Source organism: Bubalus kerabau, chromosome 4 (genome assembly GCF_029407905.1).
Source record: "Bubalus kerabau isolate K-KA32 ecotype Philippines breed swamp buffalo chromosome 4, PCC_UOA_SB_1v2, whole genome shotgun sequence".
Taxonomy (NCBI): Eukaryota; Metazoa; Chordata; class Mammalia; order Artiodactyla; family Bovidae; genus Bubalus; species Bubalus kerabau.
The window spans coordinates 30,318,056-30,340,584 of record NC_073627.1 but is presented as its reverse complement, the minus strand read 5'-3'; the positions used below and the strand labels follow the sequence as shown (position 1 = coordinate 30,340,584).

At 46.8% G+C, this 22,529-nt stretch overlaps 1 long non-coding RNA gene across 3 annotated transcripts; it reads right to left on the bottom strand.

The window, feature by feature from the left end:
* Positions 1-404: 404 nt before the first annotated feature.
* On the bottom strand, positions 405-22,351 carry LOC129649209 (uncharacterized). 3 transcript variants are annotated; one of them, XR_008713016.1, is made up of 8 exons: positions 22,135-22,351; positions 20,343-20,447; positions 19,147-19,414; positions 17,490-17,675; positions 13,619-13,760; positions 12,450-12,557; positions 1,933-2,018; positions 405-773 (listed from the first exon to the last, which is right to left on the bottom strand). It is a non-coding gene; the product is annotated as an uncharacterized LOC129649209 (long non-coding RNA). The 3 variants fall into 3 exon arrangements; XR_008713017.1 differs by lacking the exon at positions 22,135-22,351 and adding an exon at positions 21,062-21,678; XR_008713018.1 differs by lacking the exons at positions 20,343-20,447; positions 22,135-22,351 and adding an exon at positions 20,038-20,101.
* Between the last annotated feature and the right edge of the window lie 178 nt (positions 22,352-22,529).

Genomic DNA, 22,529 nt, shown 5'->3' with positions numbered 1-22,529 from the left:
GAGCTAAGCAGCAGGACAGAACACAAGAGTCATCTTTTAATTAATACAAAAGTTTAACAAATTTCTTCAAAGGCAGTAAGCTACAAGTTAGCACTTAGAAATAGTCTGAGCACATATTTTAAAATGTTTATTTTATAAAAGCTTGCATGGCACTGCCTGAGACAGGACTTCATGCACACTCACACACGAGACTGGATGCACAAGAGTGCCACAAACACACCCATGGCCAGCAGTTACTGTTGGAGGACCTGCTCTCCTGGAAGACAGAAGGTATTAAATGGAAGGTGGGATAAAGAACACAGCCAGCCAGGGCACCAAATGTGCAGACTTAAAAACCATGATAAGAGTTAACGTTTGGGAGAAAAGTGCACTTAAAATTGTAACGCTTTTCTTGATGTCCGGAACGATAGTGTGAATCCTTAGAATAAGAACATGAAGCTCGCATCCTTTCCCTGCTTGTCTGGGACCGAAGCCACGGTCCAGGTGAAGAGCTCACCTCCCATGCTGCATGTGTGGCATATCGTTCTCAGTGGTAGTTTGGGGCTGGGATGATTCCATTTCAGCCACGGTCGGTGAAGAGTCTTACTAAAATTCCCACTGCGAGGATAGCAACAGCCAAAACTGCAGCAGCCCTGCCCTACACAATCAGCTGGGTCCCTGTCAGGACGTCATGGCAGGGGCCGCCCTGATCAGCTGCACAGTCTGGCTCTTGGGTCGGATGAGGTCCAGCAGGATGGCCCCAGCCCGTGCTTCTTTCTCCAGGATGGACAGATCTGTTTGTGGAGAACAGGGAGATGATATTTACTTATGTGGGAGTCTGAGTGAAGGCGTTCCTGGGTGTGACATGAGCCCACGTGGTTGTTGGTCACTGGCTGTTAACACATGGGCCACAGTAGCCACACCCCATTGGGGGCCTGGAGCCCATCTCCTGGTCAGAGGGCAGGCAGCAGGGGCTCCTGCACCAGCGACTCTGAGCTCCAGGTAGGAAAGACAGAAATGAGAATACTGGAGGACACCCCCTCACCTATGGCGCTGGATATGGCCTCTGTCCCCTCACATCCTGGCTCAAACCTGTGTCAGAGGTAAACGAAGTACAGCCATGCTGGCCGGTTCCGTGGTCAGACTGTGGTTATGCTTCTGCAGGAGCTACACCAGAAGCTTCCGCCCCGAGCACAGTCTTGCTCAGTCCTGACAGTGACCGTGAACACGACACTAGAAACCACTGTCGTCCTCCCCAACATCAGCTCACGAAAATAACAACGCCCTATACACTCACTGCCTTTGTGGACCACACTGAAGGGAGGGAGCACATGGCCTGTCCCCATGAGCAGTCATGAGGGCCCTGGCGGCGGTCAGGGCGTGGACAGTGGTGGTCTGCGCCCCTCGGCTCCTCCTCACGTCCCCGTATCCATGACATCTCTCCCCTCGGCCGACCTCCCACCATCTCACCCTGAACCTGACACAGTCGGCTGGGCTCACCCTTCAACCCAGAGACACCCCAAGTGTCAGGATCCCGGTCTTTCACCTGCAGGACAGGCTCTGCCCCCACGGACCTCCCTGACCACAGACACTTAGCATCTGCTTCTCAGGAAACTATGGACCAAAGATCCTTGAGACGCTAGAACTAGACAACAGATCAGGAAAAACGGGAAGCACTACTGTTCTCCCAAGATGGCCTTACACGCTAGTTTCTAAGCTAACTCTCTCTGGCTGTGCCTGCTTAGCAGAGGAGAAATTAGCTCCGTATTAAGAGGACACAGGCTTCCTTTGGCCCTCACTCTCAACGTCCAATGCCTCTTCACGAGTCGCAGTGAGTCCTGCTGCCCATGGGCTTCTTACCATCCTCACCCTGGAAGAGTCCTTGCCTGCCCTGGAATCACAGCACGCATGCACACACACACTCCCCTCCTCCAGTGGCCCCCGCGCTGGTACCTGCCCTGCTGCACAGTTCCAGTCGATCCTCCAGATGTACACCAGGTAGAGGAGGGTTTGGAAGACCATCAACCCGGACCAGAGACCTGCGGGTGGGAATGAGCAGCCCATTTAGGTGTTCTGCACTTGTGCTCCTACCACCATCGACATCCTTCTGTATCCACGATGGAAACTGCAGTTAATATAACTTCCCAAAAGTGAAAGTCACTCAGTTGTGTCCGACTCTGTGACCCCATGGACTATACAGTCCATGGAATTCTCCAGGCCAGAATACTGGAGTAGGTAGCCTATCCCTTCTCCAGCAGATCTTCCTGACCCAGGAATCAAACCGGAGTCTCCTGCATTGCTGGTGGAATTCTTTACCAACTGAGCTACCAGGGAAGCCCTCATAACGTCCTTAAAGTTTTAGATAATTACAGACCAGGATCAGACTCAGGCTTCCCACTGATCTGTCAATGGCATTCAGTCCATCAATAAACACCCCCAAAACTGTTGGCTGCTTTACGTGGGGATTTAACCAGTATTTCCTGGCTTTGTTTGCATCAGGTAGTGTATGAAGTGCTAGAAACAAAGAACTGAACACTGTTTGACATAAAGCATAGCAATTTTTTTGGTTCAGCTCCTAAAACAAAAGCAAAAAATAAACAAATGGGGCCTAATGAAACTTAAGAGCTTTCACACAGCCAAGGAAATTATCAACAAAATGTAAAGGAAAACCTACTGAATGGGAGACAATATTTACAAATGATGTGACTGATACAGGGTTAACATCCAACATATATAAATAGTTCATACAATTCAACATCAAAAAACGGGCAGAACTGAACAGAAATTTTTCCAGAGACGATCTGCAGATGGCCAACAGGCACAGAAAATAGGCTCAACATCGTTAACCATCAGGGAAACGCAAATCAAAACCACAATGAGCTATCACCCATACTTATTAGAATGGCCATCATCAAAAAGAATTTAAGTGTTGGCGAGGATATGGAGAAAGGGAGCCCTCGTGCACTGCTGGGAATGTGAGTGAGCGCAGCTACTGTAGAAAGCAGTACAGAGCTTCCTCAGAAAAACTGAAAATAAGATTGCCCAGTGATCCTGCAGTTCCACTGCTGGATATGTATTTGAACAAAACAAAAACATTAATTCAGTAGGATCCATGCACTCCAGTGTTCACAGCAGCATTATTTACAACTGCCAAGATAAGGAAGCACCTAAGTATTTATCAAAAGATGAATAAAGGTTTGTGTGTGTGTATATATATATAATAGAATATTCCTTAGTGATAAAAAAATGAAGAAATTCTTCCATTTGCAGCAAAACGGACGGACTTAGAGGGCATTATGCTAAGTGAAGTAGAGCATTCAGAGAAAGACATACTATGTGATATTACTTATATGTTGAATCTAAAAAATATAAGCAGTGAGTATAACAAAAAAAAAAAACGGACTTACAGATAGAACAAACTAGTAGTTAACCCGTGGGGAGAGAAGCAGGGAGGGGCAAGATAGGAGCAGGGGATTAAGAGGTACAAACTATTACATATAAAATAAGCTACAAGGATATATTGTACAACACAGAGAATATAGTAAATACTTAGTGTTCCATTTACAGCTATTATAATCTTTAAAAGTTGTGAACTACTATATTATACACCTGTAACAATATTATACATCATCTACATACATTATATATCATCTAACTTAAGTAAAAAATTTTAAGAAATAAAAAAGTACTGCTAGAGGAAAATATAGAAAAAAATGTTAAAATCCTATTGTAGACATTCTTGCCAGAGAAATGAGGCATAAAAATTAGGAAGGAGTAAAACCATTTCTATTTACATGACATGTAATACATTTGACAAAATGCTCAACCATTTTTGTTGGAAACTTTCAATAAAGCAGACTCCATGGATCTTTCTTGAGCATCATTAAGAAGACATGCATACATGGATTTATTAATATGTGTTTACACTGTATGTGTGTTGTTGTTTAGTTGCTAAGTCGTGTCCAACTCTTTGCAGCCCATGGACTGTAGCCCGCCAGGCTCCTCTGTCCATGGGATTTCCCAGGCAAGAATACTGGATTGGGTTGCCATTTCTCCTCCAGGGGATCTTCCCGTGTATGTGTGTGTGTCAGGCCAAAATCCAGCATGCTACTTAGAACTAGGGCTTCTGATATTTCTCTACTAAAGTCCTGAACAAGACAAGCATTTCCACTAACACCACAACAATTTATTCTACTACAGGCATTAGGCAAGAAAAGGAATGCGTGGTATAACCTTTGGTAAGGGGAATATAAAAGTATTATATGATTGTTTGCCTCAGTGGGGCTTCCCTGGCAGCTCAGTGGTAAGAATCCGCCTGTCAATGCAGGAGACACAGGTTCAATCCTTGGGTCTTTGATCCCTGGAAAAGGAAATGGCAGCCCACTCCAGTGGGCAATCCCATGGACAGAGGAGCCTAGCCAGGCTGTAATCCATGGAGTCGCAAAGAATCAGACAGGATTTAGCAACTAAACAACAATGCCTGTAATACCCAGGAGTCAACTGAAAACTACTTGAGTTCAGAATTTTAACAAGCTGCATTCACATACAGTAGTTAACAGGCCTCATACATACAAACAACCGCCACTTAGATTATATAATGGAAGGGAAGGCCTCCGTCTGCAATGACAACAAAGGGATTATATGTCTGGGCGTAAACTTAACAAGAAAGAGGAAGATGATGAAAAGTACACTGAGCAGAGCCTAACATTTCCATAATGCTCGTCAAATATTTTAAGAGCTGAGGTTGTCAGAGGGGCGGGGCGCCCACTTTGTAAGAACACAGGTGTCCTCCAGGCCAAGGATCGCCGGGCAGCTGGACTTAGAGATCTTCTGGTGCTATCCTGAGATGAAACCCAGGAGGGGAGAATTTCCCTAAGGAAGAAATGAAGTGTCTGGAAAACAGAATCTGCCTCAAGCACCTCTCCTCTGCAGTCCCCCCAACAGGAAACTGGGTACTGAGCAAGACCCCCTTAATGAGTGTAATGAATAGCACCTGAGTGGGTGCCGTGGTTCCTGCAGATGACAAACGCTAAGATAAATGCCATAGCCCTTACAAATTCTCACCTCCTCTCCTCTGAAAGTGCAATAAGCCTGAGATCTCACAGTCAGAGCTGGCTAAGACTTGGCAGCCTGACCTGGGCAGAGTTCTCGCCTGGGGGCCTGAACTAAGACATCAGTGAGACTGCCTGCGAACATCTGGGCAGCCAGGAGCTTAGGTACCAAGTCAGGTCCAGAGCTGAGAGCCCTGGGCACCAGGCTGAACCCCACACCTTCCAAGGAGGAGAGTAGGGACAGGACAACAAGAGGATAATCTCAGCCCTCAGGGAATGCCTGCACCCTGAGAGCACAAGGTGGGGAAAGTGCCAAAGAACAGAGAGGAGTAAACACCAAGAGCCTGGGGTGAGCTCAGAGCAGACGGGTTCTTTGTGTTCCCTGGGTTCCAGCACTGCCCAGGCCGCCGTGCACAGGTGTCAGTGAGTGTGCGGGGTGAATGAGGGACTCAAACCTCGGGGAGACCACGCACACCACAGTAACTAGAGTGGCTCTAGGGGCAACTGTCTGGGCTCAAATCTTGTCTCCTCACCTGCTGTCTGTGAGAAACTGCTTCACCTGTTCAGACACCAGCTTTTCCAGGTGTCAGATGGCGCAAATGGGGGATGGTATCTGATATCTTCATAAATTTCATAAACAACATAAAGTACATAAACAGCGTATTTCTGCAAAGGCCCTCCAAGAAAAATTATCTCGCATCCTGTAAATTATAGCTGTACTTTTTTTTTTTTTTTTACTGCACCACATGGCATGTGGGAATCTTAGTTCCCTGACTAGGGATCAAACTGGCACCCGCTGCATTGGAAAAGCAGTGTCTTACACTGGACCACCAGGGAAGTCCTATTTTTTAATAAAAATAAAAGTACTGCTCTGTAATTACCTATTGGAAAAAAAGAATATGTATATGTGTAACTGATTCACTTTGCTGTACAGCAGAAATCAACACAACATTGTAAATCAACTGCACGCCAATAAAAACTTTTTAAAAATAAGTAAATGAAACTGAAAATTAAAAATGTTAAAATCCTATTTTAGAACAATAAGGCTAGAAAAAATAAAGGGCATTGAAATTGGTAAAGAAGGAGTAAAACTATTTGTTGGTATGTGACATGACCGTATATATAGAAAATCCTGAAGAATTAATACACACAAAAATACTAGGACTAATTAATGAATTCAGCAAACTTACAAGATCAACAACAAAAATCACCTGTGTTTTAATACACCAGCAAAGAACAATTTGAAAATGAAATTAAGAAAATTTCAGGAGCATCCAAAAGAATAAAATATCTAGAAATAAATTTAACCAGGGAAGTCAAAGACATATACATTGAAAACTACAAAACATTGATGTAAGAAAGGCCTAAATAAATGGAAAGACAGTCTCTGTTCATGGGTTGGAAGACTTAACATGGCAGTATTCTCTCCAAAGCAAACCAACAGATTCAATGCAATCCTAATAAAAACTTCAAAATTCTCCACAAAGCCATCTGAAGATTCAGTGCAACCCTGATAAAAATTCTAGAATTACCTGAAGGTCCAATGGGTAAGAAGGACTTGGCACTTTGACTGCTAAGGGTCCAGGTTCAATCCCTGGGTGGGGAACTAAGATCCCACAAGCTGTACAGCACAACCGAAAAAAAAAAAAAAACCTTCCAGTGGCCTTTTAGGGAAAATGGAAAAGCTGATCTTACATGGAACTGCAAGGGGCCCTGAATGGCCACAACAAAAAACTGAGAACAGACTTGGAAGATTGGAAGACTTCACTTTCTGATTTCAAAACTTACTGCCTAGGAATCTTAAATATGACAAAAGTGAAAGTGAAGTCGCTCAGTCATGTCCGACTCTGTGACCCCATGGAATGTAGCCTATCAGGCTCCTCTGTCCATGGGATTTTCCAGGCAAGAGTACTGGTGTGGGTTGCCTTTTCCTTCTCCAGGGGATCTTCCCAACCCAGGGATCGAACCCTGGTCTCCTTCACTGTAAGCAGACGCTTTACCGTCTGAGCCACTAGGGAAGCCCCATGACACAAAAGAACTTTCCTACAAAACAGGAACAGAGACATAGAGAAGAGATTTGGGGTTCCTAGGGGTGGGGGCCTCGGGAGTTTGGGATTAGCAGATGCGAACTATCACATACAGGATGGATAAACAACAAGGACCTACTGTATAGCACAGGCAACTATATCCAATATCCTGGGATAAATCATCATGGAAAAGAAAATGAAAAAGAATGTATATGTTTGTATAACTGAGTCACTCTGCTGTAGAGCAGAAATCACAGCATTGTAAATCAACTCTACTTCAATAAAAATTTTCATAGAAGCAACTTGCACAGCTACAGCAATCCATTGTTGTACTGGCATGAGCCAGACAGAGACAAATAGAGCACAACAGAGGCCAGAAATAAACCCTCACATCTCTGGCCCACTGATTTTTGACAAGGGTGCCAAGACCATTCAACAGAGAAAGAACCTTTTCCAAAAAATGGGGCTCACCTTGTCTAGTGATTCTAGACATGTCCCAGATCTGAGCTACTGAGTCATGACTCAGGGAGTTGTTCCCAGCCAGCTCCCTCCAGCCATCACAGGTGCTCACAGTGTTCACATCACTTAACCCAAATGGAGTAAGTGTGTGATTACTTACTAGATCCTGGTCTCGTCCTGAGGGCAGGGTCATGTTTATTTTCAAGTGGACATTTCCAGTGTTTTTGTGTGCTTAATACACAAACTATTCTTGTATGCCAAATATACAAAGTGTAAATGCTATACGCAAAATAACTATTTAGGGAGGAAATAATTTTTCCTATTCCACAAGGGTCACTTTGCAGATAACTGCTTTGTATCTCAGTTTACCTCAACGTGACAAGCAGGATCCGAGGCAAGTCACCTCGGACTCGGACACATACCTGTCATCCCATGATTAGCAGCAGACATCAGAGATGTTCCAGGGAGAGAACCACACACATAGTAACCAGTGGCACTCAGGAAAGCACCCTGCTCCTCTCAGGACTCCACCAGAGGTGCCTGCCGGGAGCCGGCATATTGCATATTGAGTGAGGATCTGGAATAGCTCAACTGGAATTCTATCACTGCCAGGAGCCAGCGTGAGGCACTCCGCCCATGACAAAGGTCATGAGGAAGGAGGCTCGGCATACGCAAAGGCGGGATCGAGCCTCAGGAGTCCCCCTGGAAATTCTCGAGCATCTACCCCCCAAACCAGAGTCTGCCTACTTTCTGCTTTGTGCTTTCACCTACACCTCTGACTTTACGGGGGGCTGTCCCCCACTACCTCTCTCTGAAAAGAGAGTTAGCTTACAGCTCCAGTTAATAATTCCTGGGTGTGACAGTGTTTCAACCTACAAACTCCTTTGGAAATCCTCTAGCCTGCCTGAATGGGTTTTTCCGGCCACATGTGATTGTTCAGAGCCTCCCAACTGTGAGAGGCAGAAGATGTTCTAAACTGCCTAAACACAGATTCCTTTGAGTAGTTAAGAGATTGATTAGAAATTGTATTGGTGAAGGGTTTTTCACTTGTTGGGCCAATGTTTGCTGCTAAGTCTCCATACTCCTTACCTACTGTGTCCTTGGCAGTGTATTGATTGATATAATGGGTGTATAGAAATGTAAAATGCAGCTTTGTCCAATGCTTTTTGGAAGGCTGGTGCCTGACTTTGGAATAATCACCTTTAGAGAAAAATAAGTTTCTTAAAATGTTAACAGGCCTCCGGGCCAGAAGATGATGTCAATCACCTGAACTTTTGCATATGATAAGTTTGAAAGCCTGGCTTAGATTAGAACCAGGAACTGCTGTCCTTGCATGACTCCACCCCTTCCCCCATTATCCTCTATGCATACCTTAAGGTATAAAAACTACTTTGGAAAATAAAGTGCGGGCCTTGCTCACCAACGCTTGGTCTCCCCATGTCATTCTTCCCTTTAACTTCCAGCTGAGCGTCCATCTGGAGCGCGGATGTCCTCTGCGACCATTTATTTGCCTGGGCTTCTAAGACCCACTCGAGAAGGTGTCTAAGGTGGGGCACCTTCCGCTATTCGAGAGGGCGCCTGCGGCCTCCGTGGTCAGAGCTAACCTGGTGTCACGGGTTATATTGATTTTCCGCGTAAACCAAGCCACTCAGCTTCTTTTCTCCACTGAATTTTCCTACTGAGCTATCCTTATTTCAGCCGCTTTTCTCCACTGAATTTCCTCACTGAGCTATCCTTATTCTATTACTCTTTGTATCCTTAATTAAAGTGTAATTAAGCAGTTGTTCCCTGACCCTCGCCTACGCCGTCTCTCCTTCGAATACCCTGGCTCAGCCGGGGCTGGTCCCCGGCAGGTGCCCCAAAGGGAAGGAAAGCAGCTGATGTTGCAGTCATTCCTGTGTCACCAGGTCAGGTCAGAACACCACCTGGCACTTCACGCTCTGAGTACAGTCACACATCCTATCTCAAAACAGGGCCCCGCCTTAGAGACAAAGGAGAACGTATGCTTCTAAAGTTACGTCATCAACAACTACAGCAGCCTTCATCAGAAGTCCGCCAGATAACAGCATTTAAATCTCTATAAATACAGTTCCTAAAGGGAACTCTCTGACAGTCTAGTGGTTAGGACTCTGCACTTTCACGACCAATGGCCAAGGTTCAATTCCTGGTCAGAGAACTAAGATCCCATGAACCTCATGGTTTGGTCAAAGAATAACCTATCAATTGACCAATTTAAAAAAACATAAGAATAGTTCATAAGTGTTTAAAAAATGTAGAGGTTTCATGGATGGAACTCTCAGCAAAAACTAGTCTGATATCATAGCTGGAAAATATTAATGCAGTTGGGCTTCTAGAACGCCCACAGCCAGTGGGATGATGACTATCTCACTCTGTCACATTCTTGCCGTAGCCAGTGTCCAGTCACGGGCACCAGGTCTCCAGAGTGACTGAGACACAGCAGAAAGATGGCAAGTGGACCCAGAAATCATCCCATGAGGACCCATTGCTAAACCAGGAATAAGCTTCACGGGATGACTCTAGGGTTCAGCAGAAGGGTCTTCAAATACCCCTAAGCCTACAAAGATGAGGTGGGAGGAGGATCTTCTCATGGTCAGGACTGACTCCAAGGTAGCATGGCCTGCCTTGGAGGTGTCACCACATGGCCAGGGTTACAGAGTGTCCAGGCCCAGACACAGTAGGGGAGGCTGGCTAGCCTGGGGCTCTCCTACCCCAGATGCCACACATCACATCACCCACCTGTCCCTCCAATGGCTCCAACCATGTGAAGCTAGAGCTCCCTCTTTTTGAAAATTAAATCATAGGCATTTAATTAAAAACCAGAAACACAAAGTGTGCTAGTGTGGCAGACAGTAAAACCACCAGTACTCAGAGCAAGTGCATCAAACAGATGAAAAGCAGCAAAGATCAGCATTACCTGGCTCACTAGGGAAATAATGTCCCTGTTGGAGGAAAAGAAAGTAGTCGTGACCAGAAACCTGTGGCTCTGTGCAGTTGTGGTTACCTGGCAGAGTGGCCAGTCCACCCAGGCCAGACACTTCTTTCCTATTTGAGAAAATGAGGGCATCATAAAACCTCACTGGGCTTCCGTCACTGTCAAGTGGTTAAGAACCCGCCTTGCGATGCAGGGGACACAGGTTCAATCCCTGGTCCAGGGTGATGGCACATGCCTTGGGACAACTAAGGCCATGTGCTGCTACTGCTGAAGCCTGAGTGCCCCAGGGGCTGCTCTCCAAGACAAGCACCGCAGTGAGAAGCCGGCCCACACACCACAACTAGAGCAAGCCCCTGGCGTGCATCAACAAAGACCCAGCACAGCCAAAACAAACAGAAAAGGTAATAGTTCAGCCAAAGTCCGCCAGGTAGGACGAGGCACAGTGGACACAGTCCTGCTCTAAGTGGAGCTGCGAGCACTGCCTCCAGGTCTGTATGAACTCAAGATGGTGGAGGCCCAAAATGACACAGCTTCCCCAACTCCCAGCTCCATTTCCTCAGCCCAAGGACATTCCCCCGTCTGCACTTGGTCCTGGAAACTGCTCCCCTGTGGTAAGCCAGGCAATCACGGGCTCCCCTCCATGCTGCTCCTTAGATCCACGTGTGCCGCCTGTGGTCCAGAGTCTGAAAGCCATTTTTTACAAAATAGATTTTGTCTAGATTTTTAGCTGCTTAGGAGGGTAAATCTAGTTTCTGCTCCTCCAGCTGACCACCTCCTTAGTCCTGAGATTCTACGTTTTAAGCTCTGGTCTAAAATCAGTGACACGAGATGAGCACACTTTACAGCAGTAAAGCCAGATTTCTTCAAAAGCATAATCTGGGGCAACTGTGAAAATTATTGAGGTGTTTTCATCAAGATTTGGTTTATTCAGGACACTTATTAGTAACTATCTAAATAACTATGCAAACACATCATCACAGAAAATGTCGTGAAATTCAACCTAAGATTGAGTCAGTGGTCTGCGCAAACACCGCCCAGGTGATTCAGGAGGGCCTGCTGTCACAGCGTGCCCTGGACAGGAAACTGCCTGTCTGGGGGTGAGCTTTTTCCAAACTCTGAGCACAAGAGAAACCCCACTTTGGTTTGATAAATGATTGATTGGAGGGATGGAGGGGGTTTCCTCAGGCTTCCTTCATTCAAACCTGTTCAAGTTTAGCTCTGGTTCTCAATCCTGGCTGCACTACAGATTTTCCTGTAGAGTGAAATGCCACTCACCTCCCAGAGTGAGAAAAGTACAGTGAAGAAAGCAGGCATAAAATCTACACTGTAGAAGATGTACGTACATCCAGAAGATGTATATACCTGTCCTTGTAAATGCAGAGGCAACCACATCCTTTAAAGCAGCAAGTAAGATCCCATTACAAGGGCACAGACACCTGGAAAATACTGAAGAACCAACAGGAAGTAAAAGTAATCCTAGTACTGACTTCTCACGGGACACCTCTGTCAATGACTTAAGAAATCTAAGTGTTTCTTCTGACTGTCCAGGAAAAGGCAGCTAAAGTCACCTTTAAATCACCTAAAATCACTGAAGTGATTCTAACTTCTTTTTCTCATAGAAAAGATGCTCAGTAAGATGACATCTTCTCTAATTGCTCAGACTCCAGAACATTCAGACTGCCCAGGGGTCGGAGTGCAGGGACCTGGAGGGCTGGGCACACATGCTCATCAGAAAGGAGCCTGCACATGGTCACAACTGCCTTTGCAATGATTCCCTTTAGGGCCCAAGAGAACAGTATTTAGTTGGGACCTGATAACAAAATCATAATCGGGAGTTTTATTTAACTGAGTAAACTGGAGACAACATGAATAAAATTTCAGTTGAGTTTACATATGTAAACCAATTCCTGGAGAACTCGTGATACACAAATTTAACTCAGATAAAACTCAGAAGGCAGCCTCGAGCCGCGTCACACTTACCATGCACAGGAGGGTGGTGACGCAGGAGTGTCGCTCCTGTGCTTTGTTTCCCACCCCCAGGGCACTGCCCGTCTGGACACTGGCTGCCACACTGAGGCCAGGGGGCACCTGGGAACAAACAACCACAAGTCATGAGAAGTCAGGTCTGAAAGTCAGAATACCAGTGCACTAGGGTCCACCTGCATGGAAACCCGAGGTGGAGTCAGAGGTCTGGGATCCAGACCCGGTCCAGTGTGTCCTTGCTGTGTGATGTAAACAAGCGGTTTGGCCTCACTGGCTGTAACAGGCAGTGCCCAGACCACTCCCCCGTCAAAGGCAGCCAAGTAGGGGCTTCCCTGGTGGTCCAGTGGTGGAATTCACCTTGCAGTGCAAGGGACACTGGTTTGATCTCTGGTCCAGGAAGATCCCACCTGCTATGGAGCAACTAAGCCCCTGCACCACAGCGATTGAGCCCCTGTGCTGCAACTACGAAGCCTGTGCACCTAAAGCCTGTGCTCTGCAACAAGAGAAGCCACCACAGTGAGAAGCCCGAGCATTCAACAAAGGGTAGCCCCTGCTCGCTGCAACTAGAGAATGCCCTCATACAGCAAGGAAGACCTACCACAGCCAAAAAATAATTTTTTTTTCTTTTTAAACGGGCAGCAGAATAGGAACCTCTTAAAGATGCTGGGTATGAGGGCAAAGCACCTCCCTTATTAGCTAAACACACACTCTGAAAAGTCCATTCAACCTTGCTACATTCTACAAGATTTAGTGAACTGTAAATATAGAAATAATATGTAAAAATTAAATGAACCAGGAGTTTCCTCAAGTCCAGTGGTTAAGAATCTGCCTGCCAATGCAGGGAACGCAGGTTTGATCCCTGGTCTGGCAAGATTCCACATGCTGTGGGGCAACTAAGGGCCACAAATGCTAAGCCCACATGCTGTAGAGGCTGTGCTCCGCAGGAAAAAAGCCGCTACAAGAAGCCCGAGGACCACAGCTAGAGAACAGGCCCTGCTCACTGTAAGTGGAAAAAGTCTGTGTGCAGCAACAAAGACCTAGCACAGCCAAAACTAATTTTTTAATAAGAGGTTCAGTTCAGTCACTCAGTCATGTCCGACTCTTTGCAACCCCATGGACTGCAGCACGCCAGGCTTCACTGTCCATCAGCAACTCCTGGAGCTTACTCAAACTCAAGTCCATCAAGTCAGTAATGCCATCCAACCATCTCATCCTTTGTTGTCCCCTTCTCCTGCCTTCAATCTTCCCCAGGATCAGGGTCTTTGCCAGTGAGTCAGTTCTTCATATCAGGTGGCCACAGTATTGGAGCTTCAAAAAAAGAAGTAAAGCCTTTTAAAAAATTAAATGACCCATGTGAAACAAGCACTCAGAACAAACCTGGCACTCTAGGAACATCGCAAAAGCTGATGAAATCTGACCCCATCACACATTATGTGTCCAGCATTCCTTGTGTCTAATTACCCACTAAACTGAAGTATGGCCCTTCAGATGCCAAAACTTTTAATTGGGTATAGAAATCTGAAGCTCTAAGCTTGCCTGCTTTTTAAACAGAACATTACTCAACCTGCAGGATTATCTCTTGTCATTCCTGTGATACGGTTGCTGCCCTCAGGGGCTGTTAGTGAAACACGGATGGTAGAATAAACTGGCTTTAATCTCATGTCAGAGTTTTGCCAAGAGAACACACTGGTCATAACAAACACCTTCTTCCAACAACACAAGAGAAGACTCTACACATGGACGTCACCAGATGGTCAATACCAAAATCATATTCATTATATTCTTTGCAGCCAAAGATGGAGAAGCTCTATACAGGCAGCAAAAACAAGACCGGGAGCTGAATGTGGCTCAGATCATGAACTCCTTATTGCCAAATTCAGACTGAAATTGAAGAAAGTAGAGGAAACCACTGGACCATTCCGGTATGACCTAAATCAAACCCCTTATGACTATACAGTGGAAGTCACAAATACATTCAAGAGGTTAGATCTGATAGACAGAGTGCTTGAAGAACTATGGATGGAGGTTTGTGACATTGTACAGGAGGCAGTGATAAAGACATTCCCCAAGAAAAACAAATGCAAAAAGGCAAAATGGTCGTCTGAGGAGGCCTTACAGACAGCTGTGAAGAGAAGTGAAAGGCAAAAGAGAAAAAGAAAGATACACCCATTTGAATACAGAGTTCCAAAGAATAGCAAGGAGAGAGAAGAAAGCCTTCCTCAGTGATCAATGCAAAGAAATAAGAGGAAAACAATAGAATGAGAAAGACTAGAGATCTCTTCAAGAAAATTAGAGATACCAAGGGAACTTTTCATGCAAAGATGGGCACGATAAAGAACAAAAATGGTATGGACCTAACAGAAGCAGAAAATATTAAGAGATGGCAAGAATACACAGAAAAACTATACAAAAAGGATCTTCACAACCCAGATAATCACGAGGATGTGATCACTCACTTAGAGCCAGACATCCTGGAATGCAAAGTCAAGTGGGCCTTAGGAAGCATCACTGCAAACAAAGCTAGTGGAGGTGATGGAATTCCAGTTGAGCCATTTCAAATCCTAAAAGATGCTGCTGTGAAAGTGCTGCATTCAATATGCCAGCAAATTTGGAAAACTCAGCAGTGGCCACAGGACTGGAAAAGGTCAGTTTTCATTCCAACCCCAAAGAAAGGCAATGCCAAAGAATGTTCAAACTACCGCACAGCTGCACTCATCTCACATGCTAGCAAAGTAATGCTCAAAATTCTCCAGGCCAGGCTTCAAAAGTATGTGAACCATGAACTTCCAGATATTCAAGCTGGATTTAGAAAAGGCAGAGGAGCCAGAGATCAAATTGCCAACATCTGTTGGATTGTTGAAAAAGCAAGAGAGTTCCAGAAAAACATCTGCTTTACTGACTATGCCAAAGCCTTTGACTGGATCACAACAAACTGGGAAATTCTTCAAGAGATGGGAATACCAGACTACTTTACCTGCCTCCTCAGAAACCTGTATGAAGGTCAAGAAGCAACAGTTAGAACTGGACATGAAACAACAGACTGGTTCCAAATTGGAAAGGAGTACATCAAGGCTGTATATTGTCACCCTACTTATTTAACTTATATGCAGAGTACATCATGAGAAATGCTGGACTGGATGAAGCACAGGCTGGATCTAGATTGCTGGGAGAAATATCAGTAACCTCAGATATGCAGATGGAACCACTCTTATGGCAGAAAAGTGAAGAAGAACTAAAGAGCCTTTTGATGAAAGTTAAAGAGGAGAGTGAAAAGTTGGCTTAAAACTCAACATTCAGAAAACTAAGATCATGGCATCTGGTCCCATCACTTCATGGCAAATAGATGGGGAAACAGTGGAAACAGTTAGAGACTTTATTTTCTTGGGCTCCGAAATCCCTGCAGATGGTGACTATGGCCATGAAATTAAAAGATGCTTATTCCTTGGAAGAAAGGCTATGACCAGCCTAGACAGCTTATTTAAAAGCAGAGACACTACTTTGCCAACAAAGGTCCATCTAGTCAAAGCTATGGTTTTTCCAGTAGCCATGTATGGATTTGAGAGTTGAAAAGAAAGCTGAGCGCCAAAGAATTGATCCTTGTGAACTGTGATGTTGGAGAAGACTTTTGAGAGTCCCTTGGACTGCAAGGAGATCCAACCAGTCAATCCTAAAGGAAATAAGTCCTGAATATTCATTGGAAGGACTGATGCTGAAGCTGAAACTCCAGTACTTTGGCCATCTGATGCAAAGAACTGACTCATTGGAAAAGACCCTGATGCTGGAAAAGATTGAAGGCAGGAGGAGAAGGGGACGACAGAGGATGAGATGGTGGGATGGCATCACTGACTCAATGGACATGAGTCTGAATAAACTCCGGGAGTTGGTGATGGACAGGGAGGCCTGGCGTGCTGCAGTCCATAGGGTTGCAAAGAGCCAGACACGACTGAGCAACTGAACTGAACTGAATCTCATGTCTGCTTGTAATAATTTACATGTCAGCTTTAACTTCTAGTTCCTACTAGAAGCAGCATCCTCCAAAGAACCGTCTAATTTGTTGCTATTGGAGAGCCAACTCAAGTGAAGTTGATAAAAACATATGTATTAAAAATCGTTAGGAATCTGAGAAACAATGGACCTCACTATATAAAAATTTACAAGACTTGTGGGTCCAAAGTATATGTATTGGCTTCAGCTCATGATGAATGGCCAGCTCACATGCTTATCCCCCTTCCTTCCCAAAATGCCACAAAAATGTCAGTAAAGGTACTTAACAGAAACGAAATCCATTAACAACACTGAACATGAGCAGCCAAGCTTCAGCAAGGGGGAAGGACCACAGAAAAGAAGGCTAGGTCCCACCAGTTCTTCCCAGGGGAGCCCCAGGAGGCAGTGGTAGTGGTGCTGGGGACTCACTTCTGGGTCACAGGCAGCTCAGCCAGACCTCACTGCTGACCACCCCTCCCTTGAGGTCACTGCACAGAGACTGGGCAAACAGAAAAGCAAAATGCCAGAGCTCTCTGGTTCTGTGAGCACCTCAGAGCTAAGCCCTTCTCATCCTGGGGGATAGGAGGTGGGGTGAGCTGGAGGGGGAGGGCAGGGCTGCTGCTCTCTGCCGCCACCCCCCTACCTAAACCCTAAAGTAAAGATGTCATGGGACCAAGCCCAACTCTGTACTGAGCTGCCCACTGAGCCTTCCTATGTAGTGGAGAGATCCGCTGGAGAAAAATCCACAAACAGGACAGGAAAGCCATGTCAGCCATTCAGTTTCTAATCAACGCATTTTCCTTTTCTTGCCTAATTGCACAGGTTAGAAGCGCTAATACAGTGTTATTATTGCTGAATATAATATCATTACTATCACTTCAGTCTTCTTCTGGTCTCTCTCATCAATGCCTGAATTCTGCATCCCTACCAGTAGAGCCTCTCCCTGTGGAATTCCTAGTATATGTAAAACAGGTCTCCATCTTTCACATATTCCAGTTCTACTACTTCTCATTTGTATGTATTGTGGCAAAATACATGTAATGTGAAACTCACCATGTTAGCCATTTCTCCGCTTCTTACTCCAGTCATGACTATGTGGTGTATTGTTTTAACATCATAACCATTTTAAAGTTCACACTTGAAGACTTCCCTGGTGGTCCAGTGGCTAAGACGCCACACTCCCAATGTGGTGGGTGGGAGGTTCACAGTGTCGGGACAAAAGCTCCGAGACACCTCTGCCTTCCAGGAAGAGAGAAAGATGAAGCATGTCAATCTCTCAAAGAGTTTTATATTGAATAAAAAGTCACATGTGAACCTTTTTTGGAAGTATTTTTATAAACCAACTCAAATGCTTTGTGGAACAAGGTGGGTATATAGAAATGTTCTCTTAAAACCAAATACTTTTGTAAATCCTATCATAATATATTCAGAATTTTCTCACAAGGTAAAAAAAGAAAAAATGTTAACTGTGTCTGGCTTTCATAAATATTTTTCTCAAAATGAGCCTACTCTCTCCCTAGCAATTCGCTATCTTGCCACTCACACAGAAACCCCTTATCTGAGACTGTGTCCACAGAAACGCCTGCCTTTGCAACATACCTGCTTCCCACATGCTCTTCTCAGGCCTATCTGTATAATTTTAGGTTTGTATCTATTGCATTACTGAGACCTAGTGCAGACTCTCTGGCAAGGGATGTAAGAGGACAGAGGCTAGAGAGGAGTGGACAAGAGACAAGTTTTTACAGAAAATGAGACCTGGAGACCTTTATCATAATTCAGCAGGACTAGTTAAAGCGAAGGGGCTGGAGGAGAGAGGACGGTTCTGTGCCCGGGTGGCAGGCTGGTCTCAAGAGGAGAGTGATGGTCCAGGTGGCAGTTCTTAAGGAAGAGGAAGAAGGGGTGGTCAGGCACTGACTGGCCCTGGGTTCTGGGAGGGGATCAAGCAGGGGGCTGCAGAGGAAAGAAGGGTGAAGAGATCAGGGCACAGAAGACCCCATGAGGGCAGAGGCCAGGAGACACAGGTATGAGGACTAGACGGCTCCAGGGATAAAAGGAGGTGAGTGGAGGTGTAAAGTTCAAAGCTTCTACTGTGGGTGCAAGTGGAGGGCTGGGAATGTGCAGGGTGGGGGACCCAAACTGGATTCGGGGGTTCTGGAAGCCGGTGAAATGGAGAGAGGTAAACCAACACAGCCAAGGAGACAGGCACTTGGGTCCTGAGGGTGTCAGTGAACATAGAAGAGGCCACCCAGAGATCATCAACGAGGAAAAGTATAGGATGGTGTACTGGATGGACTGTCCAAAAATGGACGCTGGGAAAGGGGAGTCCACGTGCAAAAGAATGAAACTGGACCCCTATGTCGCACCACACACACAGTTAACTTAAAATGGGTGCAAGAGCTGAAACCATAAAACTGGAAGAAAACTTGGGCAGTAAGTTGTTTGGGATCTGACATCAAAATCAAAGGCACCAAGTAAAAGTAACCAAGACTCCATAAGACTAAAAGCTTCTGCACACCAAAGGAAACCATCAAAAAAATGAAAAGGCAACCCACCAAATGGGTTCACAATAACAGACGTGAAAATAAGACGTCTGAGTCCATGTGCCAAGGTCGTCATGATTTAGGGCTGTACATCCATCTAGGTGGGGACAGAAGGGACATTTTCTGAGACTGGGAAAGACCACCTGCCATCACCAGCAGGAGTTTCTCACCTTTGAAGGCCTTGATGAAATGCAGGAGACAGGCAGCTGTCCACGACTTCACCAACAAAAAAGCCGGGATGTCATGGTGGTTTCTTGGTTTTGGCCATGCCATTTGCTTGTGAGATTTTAGTTCCCCAACCAGGGATTGAACCCATGCTCTCTGTAGTGAAAGGGCAGAGTCCTAATCACTGGACCACCAGGGAACTCTCCAAAATGCAGGTCTTCAAAGAAGGTATAATTTCAATCCATGGCGGATGGGAGACACTTTACTATGAGGCTGAAATAGGGACAACAGAGGATGAGATGGTTGGATGGCTTCACCGACTCAATGCACATGAGTTTGGGTAAACTCTGGGAGTTGGTGATAGACAGGGAGGCCTGGCATGCTGTGGTTCATGGGGTCTCAAAGAGTCCCACACGACTGAGTGACTGAACTCAGTGAACTAATTCTAACTAATGGCAGCCAGTCTAGATGTAGATAAGTTACCTAGTTTAACTTCATAATAAAGGGGGAAATGCAGTTTTTCATGTTCTACCTGCAGAGTTGTCTCATGGCTACAAATTTCTTGCGTAATTAGAGGTGGGGCCTCTTGGCAACCCACTCCAGGACTCTTGCCTGGAAAATTCCATGGACTGAGGAGCCTGGTGGGCTACAGTCCCTGGGGTCACAAAGAGTGGGACACGACTGAGCGACTTCACTTTCACCTTCCCCTGGGGCTGGTTTGAGAGTAAGGAAAACACCTTTCCTACGTAGTCCATAGGATCTCTTTCCAAATCTGAAGATAAGGGAACCCTTGGGGCAAGCTCTGACCCCATAAAGGTGCAAGTGCCAGACAAGACCATTTAAATTCCAGGTTTTTCCTTCTTCTCAGTCCTAATGAAAGGAATGTAAAAACCTACCGAGACAGCTCGACCTTGCCCAGGTATCCGCAGAACACCGCGCTCGCTGTGCGGCTCCGGGAACTGGTGGGCGAGGGCGGAGGCAGCGCGTTACACCGGCCCCGGGGCCCAGACGGAGCCGGACACTGTCCACGGGCCGGACAACGGGGGCGGGAGGACATGGGAGTGCCGCGGGGGACAAGGGGTCCGCGGGGAGGGGCCATGGGATGAAGGACCACGTGTGACCGCGGAATAAGGGACAGCGGGGGACACAGGGTGAGCGCCAAGAGGGGAACCGCAGGGGTGGGGGCGGGCTGCACACTCACCAGGGGCCGGGAGCACCGCCAGCCCCGCCGTCTGGACCCCAAGTCGGGCGGCAGAGGTCCTTGCAGGGCCTGCAGGCATTCGTGCCAGCGGGGGGCCGCAGGGGTCTGGGTGGCAGAGGGGGCAGGGGTGACCATGCTGGCGCCAGAGGAGCCTGAGCTCAGGCGACTTCGTTAGCCCAGGAAGCACGTGGGAGGCGGGGCAGGGGGTCGGGTGAGGAGGGGGCTCCACTTCCCACCGCCCCACCCCCCCCACCCCTGCCGACTGGGGCGGGGGGACCCCTCGCAGTTCCATGACCCCCTGGGCTTGGTGGAGGGGTGGCCTTCGTGGGGGCGCATGGGAAAAGTACTGGAAGAGGGGAGGCCTGGAGTCAGCATTCCCCCGCCGGGCACCGAGTCAAAGCATTTTCTCCTGGGCTTGCCCTCCCCAGGTGCCAGCAGTTTGCAGCTCGTTGGACTTGGCGGCCCGTGAGAAACCTCAGGCGGCTAGGGTGCGGAGTGGAGAGGGCACGACAAACCGGGACGGGGACATCGCTGGGGCCCCATTGCGAGGGCCCCCTTGGGGTGCAGCCTTCCTCTGGAAGATGGCCTTCCACTTACTGACCCAAGAGGAATGAGGGCCTTAATAAGAGAACTCCTCCACCCCACACCAACACACACCGAAAACCTGCCCCGTGGTGTCTTCACTCAAGAGGCGCTCACTTTTCTCCTTTCCTGGTTACCTGGTCTTTCCCAGCAAAGGCCAGGTCTGGTTGTTGGTCCCCACCCTGTGGGCAGCGAACTTAGTAGGTCCTGACGCTTGCTTGGCTGACAGCACTCCTTCCCCCACCCCAACCCCAGGCTGCATCCAAGCTTCACCCCCTAATCCAAGGCCTCTGTCTGTCCTCCTGCCCGCTAAGAGTTAGGAGTAATGGGGTTTTCATGACTCCAAGACTTTCCCAACAATCCCCAAAGTTGAGGAGAAGGGCATGTTCATTAGAATCTCATCTTTTTGAGATGGGTCCACCCAGAATCTTCTGGATATACGCAAGTAAGTGTTAGTTGCCCAGTCATCCCTGACTTTTTGCTACCCCATGGACTGCAGCCCACCAGACTCTTCTGTCCATGAGATTTTCCAGGCAAGAGTACTGGAGTGGGTTGCCATTTCCTTCTCCAGACAATCTTCCCGACCCAGGGATCGAACCCAGGTTTCCTGCAATGCAGGCAGATTCTTTACCGACTGAGCTACAAGAGAAGCCAGCCAATAAAAGCCTGTGCCTTTTCTAAGATGAGAACCACCCAAACAAGATGAATAGGGCCTGTCCAGGATGTAGTATAGTCACGTAGTCCTGTCCAACTCTTTGAGACCCCATGGGCTGTAGCCCGCCACGCTCCTCTGTCCATGGAATTCTTTAGGCAAGAATACTGGAGTGGATTGCCATTTCCTTCTCCAAGGAATTGAACCCAGGTCTCCTGCATTTCGGGCACAGTCTTTACTGTCTGAGCCACAAAGGAAGCCCTCCTGGGATGTAACGTTCCCCTCTCCTAGAACACTCTTCATTTTTGCTGCTTTTTAGCTTTTTCAGCCCTTCTTTCTGTCAACATAGGAAAAGGTCTGATTTCTCCCTCCAGTTTGCCTGAATTAGCTCTTTGAACTCTGTATTTCTGTCGGTTGTCCACCATTTTAGAAAAACCAAGTGCTTGGACAACCCTGGTGGTCCAGTGGTTAAGAACATACCTGCCAATGCAGGGGACACGGGTTCAATCCCTGGTCTGAGAGGATCCCACATACCTTGGGGCAACTAACCCCAAGTACCTCAACTACTGAAGTCTGTGTGCCCTAGAGCCAGTGCTCCACAAGAGAAACTGCCGCGATAGGAGTAGCCCCGCAACTAGAGTAGCCCCCGTTCACTGCAGCTAAGCCTGAGCGGCAACGAAGACCCAGCACAGCTAATAAATAAATTAAAAAACAGTACAGGCCCTTCATTTCCCTCCCTGCCGCCTCCCCCCACCCCCGCCACAACATATTGGTCCAAACCAATGATCAGACAGGCCCTGAATACAAGGCAAGCTAACTGATGCCACCTGACTCCTTTCTTCTTGGTAATCTGTCTTCTCCCCTATTATTTTCTTAAGCACATCCACCGCCCTTTGGTACCTGAGATCTGGAGTCCAAAGGAATATTAACAAATATCGTTTCCCGCTGAATAA